Raw genomic sequence first — 23,116 nt, 5'->3', positions numbered from 1 at the left:
GTCAAGAGTTGGACTTGATGATCCTTAAGGGTCCCTTCCAACTCAGGATATTCTATGATTCTATGATTCTATGATACATTATAAATTATCAATATTCTCATTTCTTATTTTGTTTGTTTTTATTCCTTTTGTACCCTATTAAACTCTCTTTATCACAGTGCACTGGTTTGTTCTTATACTTTTTCTTATACTGTGGAGCCCAAAACTGCACTCAGTACTCAGTACATGGAATACCAAGAGAGACTGCCTGGCATTTTCTCTTCTCTGCAGAAGCTCTGTTGCTAACACTGTCCAGAAATCACCACTGTCACAGACAGTAGTAGCATTCCCTCCTCCCACAGTTGGTTCTTCCCCCCCAAGACTGAGACACCATCCAGAAAAATAAGAAGAATAATACTAATAAAGTAAATAAAATAAAATAAAATAAAATAAAATAAAATAAAATAAAATAAAATAAAATAAAATAAAATAAAAATAAAATAAAATAAAATAAAATAAAATAAAATAAAATAAAATAAAATAAAATAAAATAAAATTAATTAAAATAGTCAAAAGCCGTCAGGAAGGCAGTGGTGCAGACTGTGGAGAGCCTGGGTTCAAATCCTTCTTCTGTGAGGCTCTGAACCTATATCCCACCACAATCTCTCTGCTAATGTATGGCAGGGAAAGGAGGAAGAAAGAACATATCTCCTGCACTTTCCATTTATTGTTGACTGACAATTCTGTAGAGTTATAAAGCCTCAATCAGTGAGATACAGGGTTCTTCTCACATTGTCTCACTGTGCCCTAAGCAGAACAGCTCTCATTTAGTAGATGCTTCACCACAAAATCATGAGTCATCTGCAGTTTTGAACCTTTCTGGGATCAAGTCCCTTCAGATGGTTGAGGAATCTGCTCCAGCACCTATGTAAACTGGTGCTCTACTAAGCTAGTGAGTGAACAAGAGAGAAATCCTCTGCTAGATGACTTGACAAATTGGGTCTGAAAATAGTGTTGAAGCAGAATAGTCCACGATTTTTGTCTTGGGTGCACAGAGGGATTGGGTGTTGTAGACTTCTTTTATTCTTCATTAAGATAAACATTTTCAAAAATGTGCTTGTTCAACCTTGCTCCCACTGTGTGCATGGGAGGGAGATAACTGAAAGTGGGGAGCGTTGCTTGGATCCTGCAAGTGACTGAGGTCCAGTGGGGTTGGAGGCTTTCTTCCTCCTTTTGGAAATGCAAAGCAACCCTGCACCTCCCCTGCACTTGCAGGAGGATCATGACAGCCCAAAGCACAGCGGCTTTGTAATTGCTGCATACACTTCGATCGGATTTACGTGGCAAGGGTTTGGTAGCAGGGGCCTGCAGGGATGGCGTCTGTGAGAACAGTCCAGACAACAGCCAGCTCCAGATAGCTCCAAAAGGGCCCCGGCGCTTGCCAGAGCTGAGCCAATAAGTGATGTTGTTTGCACCTCTGGGAGAGCAGATGTAAGCAGGGGGAAATACTGCTGCACAACAGAAGCTGGAAGAGCAAGGAGTGAGAAGCAGCCCTGCAGCCCCCAAGGTGAGTGCAGCAGGAGGCAGGAGGTGCTCCAGGCTCACAGCAGCAGTTCCCCTGCGGGCTGTGCAGGGAGAGGCCCCTGGTGGAGCAGGCTGTCCCCCTGCACCCATGGGTCCCCCATGGAGCAGATCTCCACGCTGCTGCCCCCCTGTGGGTGGAGGAGCCCCCGGTGGAGCAGGTGGCTGTGGCCTGGAGGAGGCTGCGGCCTGTGGAGAGCCCCCGCAGGAGCAGGCCCCGGGCCGGAGTTGCAGCCATGGAGAGGAGCCCACGGGGAGCAGGGGCAGAGAGGGACCTTGGAGGAGGGAACTGTATCCTCTTTTTTCATCGGTGCTGAGATTGAGGATCAGGATTTTGTGGTAGGAATTTGTTTAGATGAACCAATTTACATCCATATGGGCTTTGTATGTTTGTTTCACCTTGTCTTGCAGGACCATCTTGGCTGGGTCTGCAGTGTTGTGCAAAAGTGAAGTTTTTCACAATAAAGAGCAGCTTTTTTTTTGGGGAAAAGGCTGAGGTGGCCTTCATCAGAGTCTTGTGACCTGAAAATGCAGAAAATGGGTGCATGGCTGGCTGGATGGGTGGGTGGGAGTTGGGAATTCAGCCTTGGGATCAGAACTGGGACGTTGTTGGGATAGGAAATGATCAGTGGGATGGGAAGTGATGATGGGGATAGGAACTCATTGGGATGGGAAAAATGGGTTTTATTTTTATTGCATTCAATCCACTTTATTGACTGTTTTGTACAGTATGGCATTGTTTTATTACTATAAAATTATAATGATTATTATTTAATCTTATCATGTTTGCATCTGTTGTTGTGAAGCAATGTTAAGAACAGCAACAAAATAGTTACCTACTTGCTAGCAGCATCCCTACGTTTGCTGGGGTCTGCTCTGTGCATTTTGAAGACTGTTCCATGCTATTCAGCCCCTTCAGGAGGAAATGGATGGTTCTAGGAAAATGCGTCTTGACCTGATGCAAAGCTGTGACTCAGCACCCTGCAGCCCCCGCAACCCCTGGCATTTTACCTGCAGTCCCTCCAACAACTCTGATGTTCCCTGCATCGACTTCAACCACTGCGCTGGGACCTGAGGCCCCTCAAAGCCTTGTCACTCGCCCTGCAGCCCCTCCAGCCCCTGGCATGTTCCCTGCAGCCCCTCCAAGCCTGGCACAGGCCCTAAGAGCTGGCTCCGGGGACTACCCCGGTGCTGTCTCAGGCGCCAATACACACAAGGGGAAGGAATGCATGCAGAAGTCATCTCGTTTCGGAAGGGCAGAAAGTCCTCCCAAGAAGGGGAAGGAGCAAGAGGAAGGCAAGGCAGCCTACCCCAAGGTAGGGCCATCCCAGGGAACAGGAGGCTGTTGGAAAGGAGAGCAGAGAGAAAAGCAGCAGCAAGCAGGTGATCCCCATCCCTGGGTGAGCTGCGAGCCATGGGACAAGATTGCAGCTGTCCTCCAGGCGAGCACATTGTCAGCTGGCTGCTGCGCTGCTGGGATAGGGGAGCCAAGCAGCTGGGATCCTTCTCTGGGGAAGGGGGCACTGAGAAAGCGCTTGCAAACGGGGCACAAGCCCTCAGCCTCTGGAGGCGGCGCCTGGCAGGCGTGAAGGAAAGGGATCCCTTCAAGGAAGATGCTGTGGGCTTGCTGAGGCTCGAAGAACAGACGCTGCTGGCTGCTACCAGCGTGCTGCAGCAGCGGCAAGAGAGAGCAAACCGTGGTGGTTTTCCTCAGCTGGGCAGCTGAGCTCCAGCACAAGCGCTCTCTCCCTGCCCCTCCTCCAACGCCAAGGGGAGAAAAGAGGCTGGAAAGGGCTCAAGGGCTGCCAGAAGGACAGGGAGATCACTCCACAAGGAGCGTCACGGGCAAAGCAGGCTCAGCACAGCCTGTTCCAGTCCAGCCCGGGGCCTGCTCCTGCGGGGGCTCTCCACAGGCCGCGGCCTCCTCCAGGCCACAGCCACCTGCTCCACCGGGGGCTCCTCCAGCCACAGGGGGGCAGCAGCGTGGAGATCTGCTCCATGTGGGACCCATGGGTGCAGGGGGACAGCCTGCTCCACCAGGGGCCTCTCCCTGCACAGGCCGCAAGGGAACTGCTGCTGTGAGCCTGGAGCACCTCCTGCCTCCTGCTGCACGGACCTTGGGGGCTGCACAGAGCTTTCCCACTCCTCCCTGAGCCAGACGCTGCTGGGCAGAAACTTTTGTTCCCTTTCTTAGATGCAAGATCCCTTCTTAAATTCAGTCCAGCCAAGTAGGAAAAGTAAATGTGGACAGCTGTACCTTGGCAAAGAAGATAGTAGGGGACAAGGAGGTTTAGCAGTCAAGATGGAAGGTGATGCCATGAGGCTTACAGGCTAGTAATGTTCTAGTGAAACCCAGCCTTCCTAAAGAAACCTGCCTGACTACTTCACGTGAATAACAGACTCTGTTCAGCTATTTCCTAACATAGAAAGGGTGCTGACTGCTTCTTCAGAGTAACATGGTAGTGATACTGCTGAAATAGTTGTGGTTCAGACGTAGATCTGATTTCTCCTAAGCACGCTGAATTCACAGCTGTTGATCCTCCAGAGGAGGCTTTGCAATTGAACACCTGGAGAATAGGTAAATTTCCCGCTGTTGTTCTCCTCTCCTCTTGTTTTGTTTTGTTTTTTTTTTTCCTAGTAGCATAGGCTTAAGACTCTGAAGAAACAGGCTGCTTTTTTTCATTTCCAACACTGGCTGTTCCTCCTGTAGAGATTATATCAAACAGTCTTGAAGTGCTTGATGACTTACCAGTCTGCAGATTTATTATCAAACCAAAAAAAACCCCGACTTGGTAGACTATTTTTTTCCCACTTTTGAATGACTACTAGGAAGAAGGTTGTTCCGGCATCAAGAAAGTCACGTGGAATGTAATAAAATTTACTGAACCAGTAAATAAAAACTATCTTTTTCTATTAGTTCCATTGTTTCAACTCTTCTGACGCTTATGGATGGCATAGATAACAGAGGGGAGATCGTGGTAATCGGAGCTACCAACAGACTGGATTCTATAGATCCTGCTTTACGAAGACCAGGACGCTTTGGCAGAGAGTTCCTCTTCAACTTGCCAAATAAAGAGGTGAGAACTTAAATTGAATGTTAGTGCTACCATGGCAAAGTCCAACTTTATAGGAAAAAAAAATAATTGACAACTTGAACAAAAGAGTGATATGTGGAGACACTGCAAAGTTGTACCTGTTTGCTTAACTATTTAGTCCACTTGGGCGTTTTCATCATGAAGTTGTGTTTTTGGTCTCAATCCTTCACTTCTGAATGAATAGGGGACGTGTTTGCATTTGATTGTGCCCCGGATCAGTGGTAGTAGTTTGAGTCATAATTATTTTCTTCTTTATAGTAATTGTAGCAATTTGAAGCATTGTGCCAGAAGTGCTTTCTGTGAATTTACTGCCTGAAAAGCAAATGTGATGAAGTAATGAGACTGTCACAATGAAAGCTTGCTAAGTTTTAGAGAAGATTTTTGGACAACAAAGAAATGTTTCTGGATAAATTTTTCATTACAGTATTTTCCTCTGGGTCATTAGGTCTCGTAGTTTGGAAACTTGTTATTGAAGCTATAAATGCCTTTTCTTTCATTGTAGGTTCCTAGAAAAAGTTCAGTATAACAAATAAGAAATATTCAATTTCCTGGTTGAAAATGCAGAGTGTATATTAAATAACTGTAAAATACTTGAAAGTTGAGCAAGTAAGAAAAGTGTATTAATAGATGAGGGGTTTTCAGGGAGGACTGCTTGTTTGTTTGTTTGTTTGTTTGTTTGCTTTTTGGTTTGTTTGTTTCTTGTTGGTATTTTTAAGGAAAACTTGGGACAAGCTAAAACGCAATGATTTTGCTTCCAGGCTAGAAAAGAAATTTTCAAGATTCGTACTCGTGACTGGACCCCTAAGCCACCGGACATGTTGCTTGATGAACTAGCTGAGAAATGCATTGGTAAGACTGAAACCAAAATGGATTCTTGCTTGTGAGCAAGTTGTAAAGAACCTTAGCTTGTACCAGGCAGTACCCAAGCTCTTGTGCCTTGCTGCACAACTAGTCAACAAGGCAGCTGGCACGCCTTCATAGCAATCAGAGTTAGATGCTTTCATCTATTTACTCTTTGTTGTCGTTCTTTCTGTTGTCTGAAAACGTTAAATGGTTCTGGGGCATCTTCCTCAAGAGTATAGTTTTTGATGAGGAGTCTGCTTCAGCTGCATAAGCGCAGGGTATCAGGCAGTGAGCAACATGAAACTTCCCTGCAGAGCGGTAGCACTTTGAATTCCCTGTTAACCTGTTTGGTTTTGGCATTACAAATTGTTTAAATGTTGCATGTTGTAAACCTTGGCCTTGACTTATGTAACGTTTGATTTTTGTTTGTTAGGATACTGTGGTGCAGATATCAAATCTTTATGTACTGAAGCTGCGCTGTGCTCTCTACGTCGATGCTATCCTCAGATTTATGCAAGTAGGGAGAAGTTGCTACTAGACGTTAATTCTATTAAAATAAAAGCAAAGGACTTTTTCATGGCTCTGAAGAAGGTTGTTCCGGCATCAAACAGGATCGTGGCTTCACCCGGACAAGCACTATCACCCATTTTCAAGCCACTTTTTAAAAGATCAGGAGCGAATATTTTACAAGTTGTGCAGAAGATCTTCCCGCATGCACAGCTCGCACTAAAGGAGGACCGACTGCAAGGTATAACCACAGCATCCACTTCTTTATAATTCTGCTAAAGCAAAAACTTGTGGTTTGTGCAATCAACTTAAACCTTTCAGACATAATGATGGTAGAATTTTATTATTTGCATGTGCATGTCTTTCTTTTGGGCATGTCTGGAAGATAACGCATAGGTTTTATTCTGGATTCGAAACTGAAATGCCAAATGGAAGCCCTGAATGACTCAATACACAGTAAAGGACGATGCGTTCTCTACTGAAGCATCCTGCTTCTGACGGCAGCTAAGATAATTAGCATTTGTAGAGGTTGACTTGAGGTTTGAAGTATAAGGCACCTATTTTTCTTTAAAAAATCAAAACTCAGATATTTGGAGGGGAAGCATTTCTAGGTCAATGTTTCTAATTCCTTTCTGAAGAATGTCGGGACCAGGATACAAGTATAACTGGTCTAAGCTAAATATTGTTTTAGCTATCATCGTTTTTAACCAGTCTCCTAATTTAAATGTTTGTAGATCGTACGATACATGTGCACGTGAGATCAATTAGCACTGATATTTACTAGATGAATGGAATTCTGTGGCCATCACATCCTTAATCCCCGTGCTTTCATTGTGGGAACCTCCTCCAGAAAGAAATGGTCTTGTTTTTTTGTTTGTTTTTTTTGTTGTTGTTGTTTTTGTTTGTTTGTTTGTTTGTTTTTTAGCTATTTAGCAACTGCGGAAATTGTTTGTAATCTCCTTTATTCTAAGGGGGAGAAAAAAATCACCAAGAGTAGCGTACCTTATACGTACACATCAGTGGGACTTAGTACAGCTTTGTAGGGCCTTGTGCCATCTCCTTAGATCTGTGGTGGGATGAACTCTAGGAAATAGCTTTCAGTGTGTGCTCTCAAATGAAGAAAGGGTTTTGGCACTGATTTAGAAGCTGTATTCATGTAAGAGAAAGAGACAAAGGCTATTCAGGAAAGTTAACAAACCTCTTTTGTCTTTCAGACCATTTAAATCCTATTTTAAAAGATGATACGTTCGACAGTGATGACGATGCATCCTTGGTTTCTGGAGATGAATTAAAAGAGGGAATGCCTGACAGACCAGAGAAAAAATGCCTCTGTTTCAGCAGGTAAAGAAAGATAGATCCCTGTTATGTTTAGATTCTCAGGACTGCTGAGTCTTTGTAAACAGTTCCAGCTGTTAAAAGTGCGAGGGGTGGTAGACGAAGGGGTAACATCAAGTTTGTGTGTTGAAGGGGTGCTTGGTATTCACAAGGAGAAAGGGTGAAGGGACTAAAGTGGTAATGAAGTTGCTCTGAATGACCAAATTGAAAAGCCCAGGCTTCTCTTCCTAAGCCAAAGTGACCCGTAGACTACCAGAACACGTTGACTTAATCCATGGCATTCTTTGAAAGACTCAAGACCATATAAATGTCCTGTCTGTCCTTTTAGCTAAAAATACCCCAACTTTATGGGTTTGTGTTGCCACCTTTTGCCCTTCTGTTTTCCAGGATTCTTAAACCAATGGTGAATTATGTAGCAGAAAGAAAACTGAGAAATGGCTTGTTAAAACACCTTGAGAAAAATCTGAATGGTGTCTTTATTTGTTAAGCCACCAAGTTGTGTTAATCTTGTGGTATTTTAGTATGGAAGTCATGCAAGCCCACTGTTGGAAAGTTAGATCATGTTGTCACAGCTGGATCAGTGATTTTTCTCAGTTTCTATTGCTGTGCTGTCCAGAAGATTTTCTGTCCTCTAGAGCAAGGCTAAGTCTCTAGCATCTTTGATTTAAGCCAGCAAAGGTACAGCCTGATTGTAGTGGGGAAACAAATGCTCCTCACAAATTTATTTCCTAGTAGTAAAGCAAGATTGCAGGGATATTAATTTGCAGTCTTGGTTCAGTAAAGAATAGGCAACACAAGGGAAGAAGATGAAACAATTGGAATGACTGAATAACTTAACTGGAAATCTTACATGTATTTAATGTACCGCTACCATTTGGATTATTTGGGGATGGAAAAGTAAGTCTATAGGAAAATTACTTGGAACATCTGTGTGTGTCTATTCAGCACCTCATTTATAAACTTGTTTTCTTAACTCTTGTTCTAGGAGTGCTTTCTGTGAACCAACATCACGCCGGCCCCGTCTGCTAATAGTAGGAAAAGAAGGGTACGGCCAGGTTTCTTACGTGGCACCCGTGGTGTTGCACGCTTTGGAGAAGTTTCCCGTTCACACCCTGGACCTTTCTGTTCTGCTTACAAACGTTGCACCGCCAGAAGAGATCTGCAGACAGGTACCTTTTTTCTTTTTATTCTCATTGGATTCACTGACTGTATGTAAAGGATCAATCGAGTTGCAAGTAAGGTGAGCAAAATTCATTGGTAATGGAGGTGGCGTTGTTTTAATGTGCTGGGATGTTTGCTTCTGTCTGAAAATCCCCTTTTCTTTTAGACAAAACCACAAACAATCTGGATGTTGTACATGTCCACATTTTCCATACCCAATTTTACAGTGATGATGTTGCTAGCAGCTCAGGAAGCTGGGCGGTGTTGCTAATAAACATCTCTTTGTGGAAAGAAATGCTGCTCATCTCCCTGGGATCCAGAAAGTAGTTCTCATTGCCTCCGAAGACTGTGTGCTCCCAGTAGATGGCTCTGTATCAGACTGCATGTCGGCTACTTTTTGTAGCCTTCTTCTAAATTGTATTAGTAAGGCAACCAAGGTTTGGGGCTTCTGTTTATTTTGTTTTCACACGGACATACACAACTTGTGCCGTTGCAGTATGTGCAATAAAAGCATTAACATTCACTAAACACTTCATTTGCACGCTGATGTGGTTTTAACTAGAAAAAATAAACAGATCTGGTGTTTTTACTTTTAGGCAGGAAATCCATTTTATTGTTTGGCATCACTACCTTTAAATATTTTTACCTTTAGTGGGAACATTTGAGAGCCATACAAGTAAGGACAGACATGTTACACGACTGAATACTGATGTGTCCCATAAGAGGGACATTTCCTTTCTTTGTTATGCGATGATTGTGGCTGTGGCCATATAGCTACGGTGTCTAGCCACTGCCTGAATATATCCTTCCCATCTTCTGACTAGAGTTCTTCGAATACTGGTAATCTGAAAGGGTGCACAGAGAAATTCCTTATGTGAAAGGATGCTTGCCACTCTGTTCACATAGTTTCCTTTCATGGGGCAGTCAGGTGGCTATGTAGCTATGTATTAACAGGTTATTCTACGTGTTTTAGTTTTCTTACCCAAGCTTTCCTTTTCACTAGCTGATCCGAAATGCTCAGAAGACAGCACCAAGCATAATTTATGTCCCAGATATCCATTTATGGTGGGACAACGTTGGACCTGCCTTGAAACTTACTTTTCTAACTCTAACTCTTCCAGCATTTTCGCCTGTTTTGCTGCTTGCTACGTCTGATGTACGTCACTCAGATCTCCCAGAAGAGGTATTTGTCAATACTTTTCTTACTATTTCTTCAGTGTCTTGTAATTTATGAATGCTTTCAGCATCAAAATGCTGCGCTTTCTTAAATGCCTACTGTTATTACTCAGGCACCCTAACAAATCACTTAAAATTTGCTTAGAGAAAAAGAATACTGTGAAAGCATCTGCTTAAGGTTTTTTCTGAGTCAAGCAAGTGACTTTCACCCCCTTCTCATGCATGCAAATAATAAATTAATACAATAATTCTGGTGGCTACAAAGTGGTTCAGTCAAGAATATGCAGTGCTTGAAATGACAAGAAGATGTTTTTACTGAAGAGATTTCTTCTGACAGTCTGCCATTCCATGCTATGTTGGGTAAACTGCTAATAATGCAATTTAGTAGAGAATTGAAACACTTTGATTAAAAAAAAAAAAAAAAATCAGTTTCTTTCTTCATATAGGCCAAAGCTTTCCAAGCTGGAAAGCTGAGTTCCAATTTCTGCTCAAGTAACTTTGGAATGGAATTCTAGTTGTATTCCTAAATAAACTGTAGTAAAAGTACATGCAGAACTTCATTGACTTCTGAGAGTTTACATTAAGGGAAGGTGCCCAAAACAGGAACACGCTGTTCTCATTCCGATTATTTTGTCTCAGTTACTGGGGGAAGAGAACAGGTCTTACCTAGATGTGTTTATTATCAACTGCTTTGAAAGTGCTTGAGTTCCCACAGAAGTTTTTGTACAGGTTCTAAATTCCTTCTAAAATAAGTAGTGAAATTCCTTACCTACCTTTTAATACTAGAAATTGAAAATGGAGGAAGATGTAGAGGTACTAGCTACTTCAGACACCTTTTGGTAGAGAAATAAAAACTCAGCAAAAAGCCCTCACTTGTCTGCTGAAGCCTTTCTCTTCCCTCTATAGCCATAAAGGTTCTAAGTAAAGGATGCAGCAAGGCAAGTAAATACAAAGGAAGCGATGTTGGATGTGGTGAAAGCCATTACTTTATCAGTGTAGCGTACAATCCCTTCACCAAGATTTAATTCTACAGGTGATTCTTAAAGGTGATATTTGAATTTGCCGTGCCAGCCTGTGAAAATGTAGCCATTTAAGGCCAGGAAGATAACTTTTTTCAGTTTGTGTTCTTCAGGTTATTATTCATTTTAAAAGGTACTCATCTTTTTGGAATAGAAGATGAGTTTTTGTGGCCTTAAATCTGAAATGTCTTTCCTCCTTCTGCTTTAGATCCAAAAATTATTTAATAAGGAATTTGGAGAAGTGTGCAATATTGAGTTGCCTGGTAGGGCAGAGAGAGCAGCTTTTTTTGAGGACCTAATTCTAAATCAAGTGGCTAAGCCTCCTGTAAAGAAAACAGGTGAGGAGGATATAAGAAGTACATCTAAAACTTTCCTATCGAAGTTACTAGCTCTTTGGGATTTGCTTTGGTGGTCATTTTCTGTCAGTAATTTTGTCATATGCTTGTATTTGAGTACTGTAAATTGGCTAATTTTTCCTGATTAATTGAAGTTGATCGGACATTGGAAGTCCTGCCTGTAGCACCACCAGCTGAGCCTCACAAGCCACAAGAGGAAGAAGTAGGGATGCTGGAGGAGGAAGAGGAGGATACCTTGCGTGAACTTAGAATTTTCTTGAGGGACGTTACTCACAGACCTGCCACTGACAGACGTTTCAGGGAATTTGCAAAGCCCGTTGACCCACAGAAGGTAAACTAGTGCTGATCTGTGTGTGTCTGTAACTTCTCAGCGTTTGTATTTCTCAGCGTTTTGGGGAAGGTTCAACTTCGTTTTTAGGGCTGCACTATTAGGATTTTGCAAGAAGCAGAGGCAGTGCTTTTACTTCTGCTGACTCTCAGATGTCTCTTATCGGATTATTCGCTGAAAGCCCTGGTTTCATTCTAAGAAGCCAGTCCAAATGCCAACACAGTCTGTTCGTGAAAAGGCTTTGATATGTAGGCATGTCACAGCACTGAAAAGCACAGAGATCTTTCCTTATAATTACAAACAGTACTTACAGGACTACTTTAATGAAGTCTAAAGCCTTTTATTGGACTGTCAGTTCCTGTGGGAACAGGAATAGGAGCAGCAGTTTGTAAAAATAAGTTTTGAGATCCTGTTCTCTGTTTCATCTGGAACTCCTCAAGAGGAATCAACCATAAGTGCAGTGTGTTTTCTTTTTCCTCCAATAGGCTGCTTAGATCCCTTTTTCTCCTTAATTGATTAGATAAGCCTAAACTAGGGGCGTATATTTCAAAGACAGGTGTAACTTGACTATACCTGCGGATCAGCAAAGGCCTCTTCACGTGGGCATCCACTGGCTTTTCTTCCCCTTTTCTCCTAGGTTCTTGAGCTGTGAAAAATCTAGACAGATACATATGTCTTCATCTGAACTAGTCATTAGGCTCCTCTTATGGTCTGAGGGAAGAAATCAGCACCTCTGGGCCCAGTTATCTCATTCTAAAGTAGATGCCTGCAATAGGTACTTCACAGGTGCAATTCATGCACCTTTTCCTCAATGTCGACAGCAAAAAGAATGTTGGATGGCTTACTCAGCTTTCACTGTTGTGATTTTCTGAAGCAAAGTGAAATGAATCTCCCACCCTCAGTGTTTCTTCTGTACCATGCACGTGCTTCTGACCTCCCTACTTCTTGTTGTCCTCTCCTAGCAGCTCTAATGCCAGTTGAAAGAGCCCTTCCATTTTTGAGAAGCAAACTGGTTAATTTCAGCATCTTCTGATGCATCGCAAATGTTCAGGGTTTTTAGGAAGTCGTTTATTTAAAGTTTTCAGAGTAATTTTGGTAGACAGTGTGCAAGGTTAAGAAAACCTCTGAATGCTTGTATTTGATCTGCAGGTACCTGACTATGCCACAAGGATTAAAGAGCCGATGGATCTTTCAACAGTTCTGACTCAAATTGACTCATGCCAGTACCCCGCTGCAGGAGACTATCTGAAGGACATCGATCCAATCTGTAACAATGCCTTAGAGTACTACCCAGATCAAAGATCTACAAGTGAGGATGTGCTTTTTAGCCCTAGTTTAAAAAATCTGTCAAACGTATAGATGGATAAATGCTGTGTGCGGACAATAGACTTTGGATGGATTCGATGATTTTGGACATCCACAGAGAACATCTCTTACCACATTGTAAATATTTTATCATTTTGCTACTTGGGCATGGAATTGTGATATAAATGTTCCCAAGGAACTAGTGCTTTTGTTTTAATTAACTTCTATGTTGATATGCTGAAAATATTCACTGAGATAACCTTTCGGAACCAACCTATGAAGAAAGCAATTTTTTTCTGTGATCAAAACAGTTTCATTGGTTGGTAGACAACATTCAGTTAAAGTCTGTAAAATTTCAGATTGTCACAGAGCCTATGTTTTGCAAGACACTGCATATTCAATGGTGAGGAACAAAATGGATACAGAGTTTGGACGACTTTGTGAACAAATTAAAGAATCTCGTGAGAAAAGAGGTACGTGCTTTAACGCTAAGGATTTTAAGACTTGTCTCTGCATTTGTAACTGAAAATGCACAACGAAGATCTTTGGTATCTATTCTTTATTGCAAGGTCGCACCTCTCCAGCATGTGCTCCATGTGACAACTCCAAGTCACCACAGCAGAACCCTGCTACTGAAGACGACAAACCAGATGAAGAGAGTAATGAAAATGAGGCGATGACAGCGGCACCTGTAGATGCCAGTACACCCATTTCTAATGGTAAGTTGCATTTTATTCAGCTGCTCTTGTCATTCATACCTTCTCTGTCCTTGAGGCGCAACAGGTGTCTCTGATGCCTGGCTCTTTATGCCAGAGGTATTTTGTTTTCAAATTTACTTCAAAATGTGAGAGAGAAATCCAGAGGTCATCCATTCAATATAGTTATGAATTAAAGTTCAAAGAAAGTTGGTTTACAATATAAAAAACAAAAAACAAAAAACAAAAAACAAAAAAACAAAATAAAACAAAACAAACAAACAAAAACTTTGACGGCCCAATTGCCATTTAGTCGCCCCTAAATTGCTAATTCTTGAGGTAAAAAATGTTGTGGATGGCAGTTTCTGAATACTTAACTAGTTTTTAATTATGCAAAATGGTATTTTTACCCCCACTCCACCCCTCCCTTCCCCAAATGCTAAAATCTTAGCTCCCTCATACTGTGATTTCCAGTTGAAGGAGGGAAGTCTAACTAGTGAGAGTGGGAATTTTGCCATGGACTCCACCCATATCCTTTTGCAATACTATATGAATACTACGAATGTTGGGCAAAACCACAAAGTTTGTTTTTTCACAAAAGGTTTACCGAATCAGGAAGCATACGAGGTATAAGTCTTCACGTTTTTTCTCCTTTGAATATTCCCTTAAAATTGTCTCATTAATTAATCTCTTCCAAACATGTATTTAGCTTTTGAAGTCTTCAGCTTGATACCAGACTCGAAGGAGAGCTTATTTCCAGAGGCTTTTATGATGTTCATCTGTATTAGTTCATGCAGTAAGACAGTGACTTTATCAAATAACCTCACGTTGTATTAATACTGCCAATCCAAAGTAAGAATCCTCAGCATGTAAAATCCTGAAAGTGACTGTTTAGTGAATGAAATTCCATAGCAGTGTGTGTGGTTTGTTTGCTTGTTTTTAATCTTAATAGCAAACTGACCCCATTAACTTTCAACTCTTTTCTCAGCATATGTAGGCAGTGGTAGCTCAGTTCCTTTGTTTTCCTTGTCAGTCAAGTAAGATGAAGATAATGGATTTTGAAGAAAGAATTCTTTTGGTTATGTTTTGGATTACTTTTTTATGCTGTCTCTTTGTAGGTGCGTCAGAAAGAAAGTGCAGAAGGAACAACTGTGCGCATGCTGCAGCAAAGCGAAGAAGGAGTTCTCAATTCGATACAGAGAACAGAGTACCAACAGATGACCAAAACGATAGTGATGAAGAAGAGTTTGTGGACAAACATGTTTCTGACATATGTCAAGTAAAACTTAACACTGAAAAGGAAAGTGCTAAGCTTTGTGAATATTCCCCACCAAGATGGGGAACTATAACTAATGAAAATCCAAGTTCAAATGGTAAGGGAGAAGTCCAACGGATCCTTTAGCACCTTATTCTTGCTGAGGAGGATTGCACTATTTATTAGCTTTAGCCTTCAATTTCACTCTATTTTTTCTGTTACAGCTCTCAAAAGTCACCACACAGTTTATTCCGTAATGATGTTGCTCCTCTAATTGTGCAAGCCAAGCCCGCATGTTTCTGTAGGTGCTGTTTTTTTGATTCTGAAGTCTGTTTTTTTCTAATGGTACCTAACTGAAAGCCAGCAGTCACTGACATTCTTTTATTGTACGAGGTGCTTTCCAATAACGAGCAGCTTAGGTGAAAAAGCTGCACTTCAAGATGCGTGGATCCAGAGTAACATGTGGAATAGGAGACTTAAGCCCTAATGTTGTACTCTAAGATGTGTTCCCTAACCTGAATTGGCAACATGACTATTTTTTTCCACTATTAAGCTTTTCATTAGTGCTTTTGGTTTGTTTGTGGGTATTTTTGTTTGCTTTTTTTGTCTTAGTTTCTAATTTTTGTGGAGCAGTGACTTTAGCTGGAAAGAAGGGAGAAGCCAAGTATTTCTCAGTGAAGACGATAACAATTCTGTCTCTGTATTTGTAGAAAGAGACTGTTTGGCAGGTACAGGATACTTCACTGAGACTGTATTCTAGATAAACAGAAAACCTGACTGAAGAAACCTGTGTCCTTCCAGATTCCTGGGCATTTCAAGCGGTGACTCCTGAACGTTCTTGGGAAGAAGACCAACAACAGATAAGTGATGAGAACACTGTACAAGTCCCTACGGAGACAGACTACATAGTTATTGTGGATCGCTATGAGCTCAAAGTATGTCTAATTTCAGCTTTTTTTTAATGCTCAAATAGGACATATTCCTGCGTCATGTAAAATTGCAAATTAAGCCCATTGTTAACCAATGCCAATTAAAACAATTAATTGGAAGGACATACAGATAGTGAAATAATTCAGCCTGTAATGCACTGTGACTGTTTAGTTTCCACACCTCATGGAGATTTCTGTAGGCTACCATTTGCTTCTGGTCATCTGTAGTTTAGGAGACAGATTCTTTGCCTAATTTTTAAGACAAAAGGCCTTGCTGAATTTTAAAATACCACACTGACAACCTGCTAGTACTATTATGGATATCATTTTAATGATTCATAATTCTTATGATGGGTTTGAGGGCTTTTATTTGGGGATTTTTTTTCATGCTTTGATGTATTAAGAACCTGAAAAGGATCTTTATTTCTTGCGGTGATGATATTAAACCTGAAGTTAGCAGGTTGACGTAAACTAGCTAGCCATGGAGAAGTGACTACTTTTCTGAAATTCCTTGAAAGTGCAGTATTAGAATTTCTTATATTGTGTGTGTGTGTGTATATATATATATATATATAAATATATATATACATGAAGGAGGCAGAGTTTGCTGATAAGATGATAAGCAGCATTATTTCCAGGGGGCAGTAGTATTTCCATTTGGTATGGCTGCTCCCTAAAGCTACATGCTTGCAGGCTCACACAGGTAATGGACAGCTGTGGCAGTGGAAGAAGGTGCTGCCACTAGCTTGTCACTGTTGCTGTGCCAGAGATTATCATCTCTGCATCTTTGGTAATAGAAATGACTGTGTGAGAGAGAGGTGATTGCTACAAGCAGTCGCTTTGCTATTTACCCACCCCTGAATTTAAAGGTAGGATTGAGCAAACTAATCCACCTTTGCTCTGGGCGTTTGAGCAATCTGTTCTGCCAGCAGAGTTGTAGGCATGGCACACGTGGGTAAAGGTAATCACCTAAGGGTGCTTCCTTTTCCAGCTGGCACAGCTGTATCTACAAGATCTGCAGCCTTTTTACAGTGCCCCGCGCTGCTGCAATGCTTCTCTAATGAAATGCAACAGTGGCTTTGCTGTGGCAGCAGCTGTCCTACAAAGAGGATCGTGTCATTCCCTGCTGCTTTGGGAGCAGTCGACTTGGAATTACAACCACTGATGTGATAGATTGGTTAGTAGTAAAAGATTGTCCGAAATTTCAGCCTTTCCTTTCTCTGAAATATGAAAAATTAACTCATTTTCCCTGATGAAATCTCATGGGATATTTAATCTGTTCTCTGAAGTGTCACATTTTATTTAATAGCGTAAGAAAAAGTAGGCTCTCACTTGTATTGTTACTGTTCAACCTCCGAAAACATATAGAGCGTATTCAAAGTTGTTGTTTTGCTCCATTGTTGTCTTCAGAAATTGTTATGCTTTGTCACTGAGATAACGAAGGGATTTGACATTTATCACCTGGGAAAAGTATATGGCGTCATTAATCAGTGTATTTACAACCAGAGAGAAGACTACGACAAAACCGATTTGGTGGAGGTAATTTTTGCTTTGAATGCTAGCACTTTCTGTCACTGTTACGCAGTATTTGTGTGTTCCGGGGTATCGTGGTTGTTTAGCATTGCTCTTCACTGCTTAGCTGTCTGTGCACAGACAACAACAGTACGACTTCTCCCTTTCAGTCTGGAAGACGTTTATCCACCTTGCAAAACAATTGTTATATTTGGCATAACTGTTGGCAGTTTCTGCAGGAAAAAGCTTGAACTTGAAGACAATGGGTCCACCCACACAGCCCTTTCAAAGCAGTTAACCTTAGTCTGTCAGTAGTTTTCCTTGGGAACCATTTTGGGAGCGGGAGGACTACGAAGGGAAGGTGCTTTTCTAAGTCTTTCACTCGCTCTCTCCCTCTACAGCCAGTCATGCATGGTGATAGCAGTTGTTCCATCCTTGGAGAGAAATTTAAGTATATAACAAGAGTTTGAGACTTCTCTCTAGTCACACTCTAATCTCTTTTTAACTAATGCGCTTGAGCATCTGTAATTGGGGAGATTTCTGCCTGTGCCAGTTTTACACTGAGTCAAATTCTCTGGTCTCTTCCTGTAAAAGATGATTTCGGAGTTGTCCGAACTCCTCAGAAATCTGTGTGAGGCGTCCATGGTCCAAGTCAGGTGTTCCCAGTATACGCTTGGATATTCACTCTTCACATTGAAGATCCTTGAACCCATTTATCTTAGAGTTGCTTGTGCTTGAGAACAGATGAAATTTGTTGTGCCGATCAGTCTGCCTTGAAAAGAGAGTGCCTCTTTTTTTTAGGCACTGGTCATCTCGATCTCTTCTTCCACATCTGATAAAGAGTTAGAACGGACACTCTGTTCTGCCTGTGAGAGGATTATTTAGATTCAGGGAGGCTGCTCCTGAAAAAAAAAATGAGATCTTTTAGCTCGAGAAGGGATTTATTTATGTTATCTCATGGCCTGTGAACTTTTGTAACTTAACATTTAATTTAAGTGTTAAAAGTTAAGTAGCTTTCTTGGTTTTCTATTTCTTCCTTTAGCTTAGGCAAACAAATCTCTCCTATTCAGAGTGCACTGTACAAGTTAGTCAGGAGCGTGCTCTACTGTATGGAGAGAGAGAGAACTTAAGGAGTAATTATTCAAAGTCCAGAAATTAACTTGAGCTTGTTGTGGCTTCTCAGCAACTGTTTCTTCCTTCTAATTGTTGTGAAACCACTGCTGAGAGAGATCCATATAGTTTATATCCTCCTCTCTATTTTGGATGTATAAGGATGCCTCTGAAGCTAGAAGGGGTAATAGGCCGTTGTGATGGTGGTAGCACACTGTTTGCTAAATATTACTAACCATGTATTACAAATTATTCATTTTTATAGTAATAGAAAGTGTTCTTAAGCTTTCATTTGTGCTTACTGCTATTTTAGTAATAGGTAGTAATGGTAATAGAAGGATGGTTGGACTAGATGATCTTGTGGGTCCTTTCCAACCTTGTGTTTCTATGATTCTTTCATGAGGAAGCTATAGACCGCGATGAGGTCTCCCCTCAGCCTGCTCCTTTCCAGGCCGCACGGGCCCAGTGCCCTCAGCCGCTCCTCATATGTCTTCCCCTCAAGGCCCTTCACCATCTTCGTAGCTCTTCTCTGGACACTCTCCAACAGTTTAATGTTCTTTTTGTACTGTGGTGCCCAGAACTGCACACAGTGCTCGCGGTGAGGCCGCACAGCGCGGAGCAGTGCAGGACAATCACCTCCCTCAACCGATTAGCAGTGCTGTGCTTGATGCACCCCAGGGTATGGTTGGCCCTCCTGGCTGCCAGGGCACACTGCTGGCTCATACTCAACTTGCTGTCAACCACAACCCCCCTAGATCCGTCTCTGCAGAGCTGCTCTCCAGCATCTCATCGCCCAGTCTGTACATATAACCAGGGTTGCCCCGTCCCCGGTGCAGGACCCGGCACTTGCTCTTGTAAAACTTCATGCGGTTGGTGATCGCCCAGCTCTCCAATCTGTCGAGATCTCTCTGCAAGGCCTTTCCACCCTCAACAGTCAACAACTTCAAGTTTAGTGTCATCAGCAAATTTGCTCAAAACACCTTCTAGTCCTACATCCAAATTGTTTATAAAAGCATTGAAAAGAACTGGCCCTAAAACGGAGCCCTGGGGGACCCCACTGGTGACCAGCCACCAGCCTGATGTAGCCCCATTTACCATAACCCTCTGAGCCCTACCCGTCAGACATTGCTCACCCATCGTATGATGTTTTTTATCTATGCTTGACATTTTTAATGGGATTGTGTATATGGTTTGCTTTTCTTGTTCTCTAAAATGACTTTTTGAGAAATCCTTTATATAATGAACATGAAGTTGAGGAATCACAGACAAGACAGGTGACAAGAACTTCTGAGGTGCTCAAAAGAGTACACCATAAAAATATCCATTTCTGCTTCCTAGCTTTTTTCCTAATCTGTTGTAAGTGCATTGTCATCTTTCTCCTGTGACTGCATTCTACAGGGCTGAGTTTTTGGGATACTAGCTAGCACTCCTGAGCACATTACTTCAGGTTTCTAGGCCAGTCTAATAAGCGTCTTCCACCACTGTGGCACCAGTATGAGTATGAACCAGTCCTTTTTGTTAGAATTGTAGGGGTTGGAAGGGACCTGCAGAGATCATCGGGTCCAACTCTCCTGCCAAAGCAGGTTCCTTAGAGCAGGTTGCCCAGGTAGGCATCCAGATGGGCCTTGAATATCTCCAGAGAAGGAGACTCCACAACCTCCCTGGGCTGCCTGTCCCAGTGCTCCGTCACCCTCACCGTGAAGAAGTTCTTTCACATGTTGGTGCGGAGCTTCCTGGGCTCCATTTTGTGGCCATTGCCCCTTGTCCTGTCCCCACAAACCACTGAAAAGAGGTTGGCCAAATCCCTCTGTCCACCACATCTCAGATATTTATACACATTGAGGAGATCCCCTCTCAGTCTTTTCTCCAGGCTGAACAGCCCCGGGTCTCTCAGCCTTTCCTCACAGGGGAGATGCTCCAGGCCCCATTATCGTCTTTGTTGCCCTCCGCTGGACTCTTTCCAGGAGACCCCTGTCTTTTTTGTACTGGGGAGCCCAGAACTGCTGGACACAGTGCTCCAAGTCTAACTTTTCTCAATTGTTTCAGGATCTATCTATGCTATATAAACCATGGAGCTTTCTAGGCAAACACTGGCAAATCGTGAGCCAGGTGCAACTCAATGCCGACGTTTCCGTCAGTGTGTTAGGGGTGGCAGCTTTTTCCAAGACTGACCTACGCCTGGCACCTAATCTGCGTTTCAGTAGATGTACAGAAGGGAACAAAGAGCTGTGTTGTTAGCACTGTATTTAAAAAGCTACCGTGAAGAAGATGCCTGTGTTGAACGGACAACAGGAAGCTTTCATTGCATCTCCAGGCAAAGGAGAGGAAAAAAAAATATCACTGAGGCAAAAATGTGTTTCTTCTTATCCACTTCAAGACGATGTTGAAAACCTGGTATCCTAAATGCATCTTTACCTCTGGAACCACAGTCAGCTCATTGCATTGCAACTGGAAAATTTCATACTTAAAAGGGAATGACAGGCAACGAGGAAGCAGGAGCGTTCCTGGCATCAAAACTTTTGCTCTTCAAAGTTTTGGGCAAACTTCTCCCCGTTATTAGTCTGGAGAGAAGAAGACCTTCACAGTTAAATATATATAAAGGTGTAAATCTCGGTTGGACATGAACAGCTGTCACAGCTAAGGGTTCCCAGAAGCCCCATTCTGTTTTTTCTGACTTGGGGAAAAGATCAACTTTTAGCGTCTGAGGTAAAAACATTGCTAAAAGCAGCGGTATTGAAGAGAAGTACGTAGTGGGAGTTAAAGCGAAGCGTAGACTAAGATATCTGGACACGTACTGAAGGAAGAGCTCCTCTTTATTCAACTTGGAGGTGGAAAAAAAGGGGGTTGGGGGTGGGTTTTTTGTTTGTTCGCTGTTTGTTTGTTTTTTCTCCAAAGGTTTTGGGGGTGTCCCAGCCAGCCCCGGAGGGCATTCCTCCCTCAGCAGTGGGCACCTGAGGGGAACTCGGGGCTGGAGAAGAAGCCGAGGTCGGGGAGCCGGGCGCCCTCAGCGCCTTTATGCCCTGAGCCGAGGCGAGCCGAGCCGGGCCGGGCCGGCCGCCGCCTGCCGGGCGGAGTGGCTCCGCCCCGCTCCCTGCCGGGGGAGGCTGAGGCACCGCGGCCCGCCGCTGCCTGGCCCTGCCCGGCTCTCAAACCCTCCCGGGGACGGGGGGGGAAGCTGCGAGGCGCCAGGAGGATGCGAGTGGGTGCCGCGGGCTGCGAGGCGAGGGCCCGGGCGGCCGGCGGAGCTGGGACTCGGCGACGGCTCAGCGCCCGCCCCGCCGGCAGCGGACGACTCCCGGAGACACAAAACGGCGGCGGCGGCGGAGGAGGCAGGTGGCGGGGCTGAGAGGAGAGGGGGGAGAGGCGGCTGCGGGAGGCGACCCCAGGCGGCCACGGGAGACCCCCGGGGAGAAGGCGAGGCGCTCCCCCGGCCGGCCCTGAGGAGAGGGGCGGCTGCGAGCACCCCTTCCCTGGCTCTGTGAGGGGGGAACGAGGCGCGGTTGGGCTGTGACAGAGCCGGGGGTATGGGGGGCACACGGGCAGGGCGAGCAACTTCGCTTTCCGTGCCTTGAAACGGGACGGAGCCAGCCGAGACCGGGCTCCCCCCCCCTCTATATATACACACACGCGCTCGGTGTGGCGGTGGGAGGGGAGTGGGGCCATGTCCCCAGCCCTGCCGGGGGGTTTTGCGGTGCCAGGGGCTTTTGCGGTACCGGGGGCCGCCCTGACGCCTGGCTGACCCCCAGGTGCTGCGCGGCGCTGGAGATCGGCAGCCGGCGGGGCGAGGCACCTAATGGAGGCGGCGGCGGGGCGCTGAGGGAGCGGAGAGGCTGCGGCTGTCAGCGCTGCCCGGTAGGTGCTGGGGCTCCCTGTCAGGCTTGACGGAGGAGTTTGGCTTCGTTGAAGGGTGAGTCAAGGCTGAGGTGGCGGTCCCAGCCGGGACAGGCGCCCCAGAGAGCGCCTTGGGGCTGTCAAAGTGCACGGCGATCCGTGCAAAGGGGGCTTTGTTGTGGAAGGCCTGAGGTGAACACGAGCAGCCCGCTGGAGGGGGAAAGGAGAGGGGAGTTTGGAAAGCTGCGCTGCTGGTGTTAAGCAGCAGCCTGTGCTGTGTTGGTGTTTGCTCAGAGGGGTTTCACGCACGAGGAGCTGGTGGGTGCTCTGAGGAACCTGGTCCAGCTGTGGAGATCAACCTGTATGAGGCAAACCCCAGGACCCAAATGCCATAGGCTGTAAATCCAAACCTCCCCGAACAAGCAGACATTATGTAGAAAACCCATTTGTTACCGTCTTGAAACATTGCCAGCAAGGCAGCCTCTTCCAGTTACGCTGTTAATTGGGTTCTCCGGAGCTCGTTAGAAGGAGGTGCCATTTTTTCTAAACGAGGTGACTGCTAACTTCAGGCTGGCAGTCCTACTAGCTTTCCTCAGCCAAAAAGCCCTTTGCATTTCCGTAAAGCACCTGTGCACTGTGCTTGTTTAACAAAGACAAGTTTGAGACATAACACTTGGAGGTAGGGCACGCATTCTCTTTGTGAGGCTTTCCTACTCCTTGAATGCTTCTTGTGGCTCTCCTGGGCTCTCTCTTCTCTTGCCAAGCCCTCGATGACCTGTGCCTGCTTCAGCTGCATCCAGCGCTCCGTTTGCTAGCCGTAATTGTCGTCATTTATCTCTGCTGGTTATTACTAGGAAAACCGATGTTTATCGCTGCGTGTCCATGCGTCCCTGGAGCCTGTTAGAGCTTGGTTTTGAACGGTTCTGCCTTTTGTAAATTTCTCTACGCTGAAGAATTTCTGTCAAGTGATGGACTTTGTGCTGTTGTTAGGATTCCTTTTGTTCCTAATGTACCAAAAAGGCTGTTTCCTTGGGTCTTTTGCTTCCCTTAGCAGTTTGTGGTGTTTCACTTAGGCTTATTACTATCCTTGCGCTGTTTT

At 44.1% G+C, this 23,116-nt stretch overlaps 1 long non-coding RNA gene across 1 annotated transcript; it reads left to right on the top strand.

Annotated features, from left to right (window-relative positions):
• The first annotated feature begins 8,591 nt into the window (after positions 1-8,591).
• LOC139998835 (uncharacterized) lies at positions 8,592-11,380 on the top strand. The gene is made up of 3 exons (XR_011803842.1): positions 8,592-9,684; positions 10,905-11,034; positions 11,187-11,380. It is a non-coding gene; the product is annotated as an uncharacterized lncRNA (long non-coding RNA).
• The last annotated feature ends 11,736 nt before the right edge of the window (positions 11,381-23,116 follow it).

Source organism: Anas platyrhynchos, chromosome 16 (assembly GCF_047663525.1).
Source record: "Anas platyrhynchos isolate ZD024472 breed Pekin duck chromosome 16, IASCAAS_PekinDuck_T2T, whole genome shotgun sequence".
NCBI lineage: Eukaryota > Metazoa > Chordata > Aves > Anseriformes > Anatidae > Anas > Anas platyrhynchos.
Note: the sequence above shows the minus strand (reverse complement) of the source record. Positions and strands in the feature narration are given on the sequence as shown.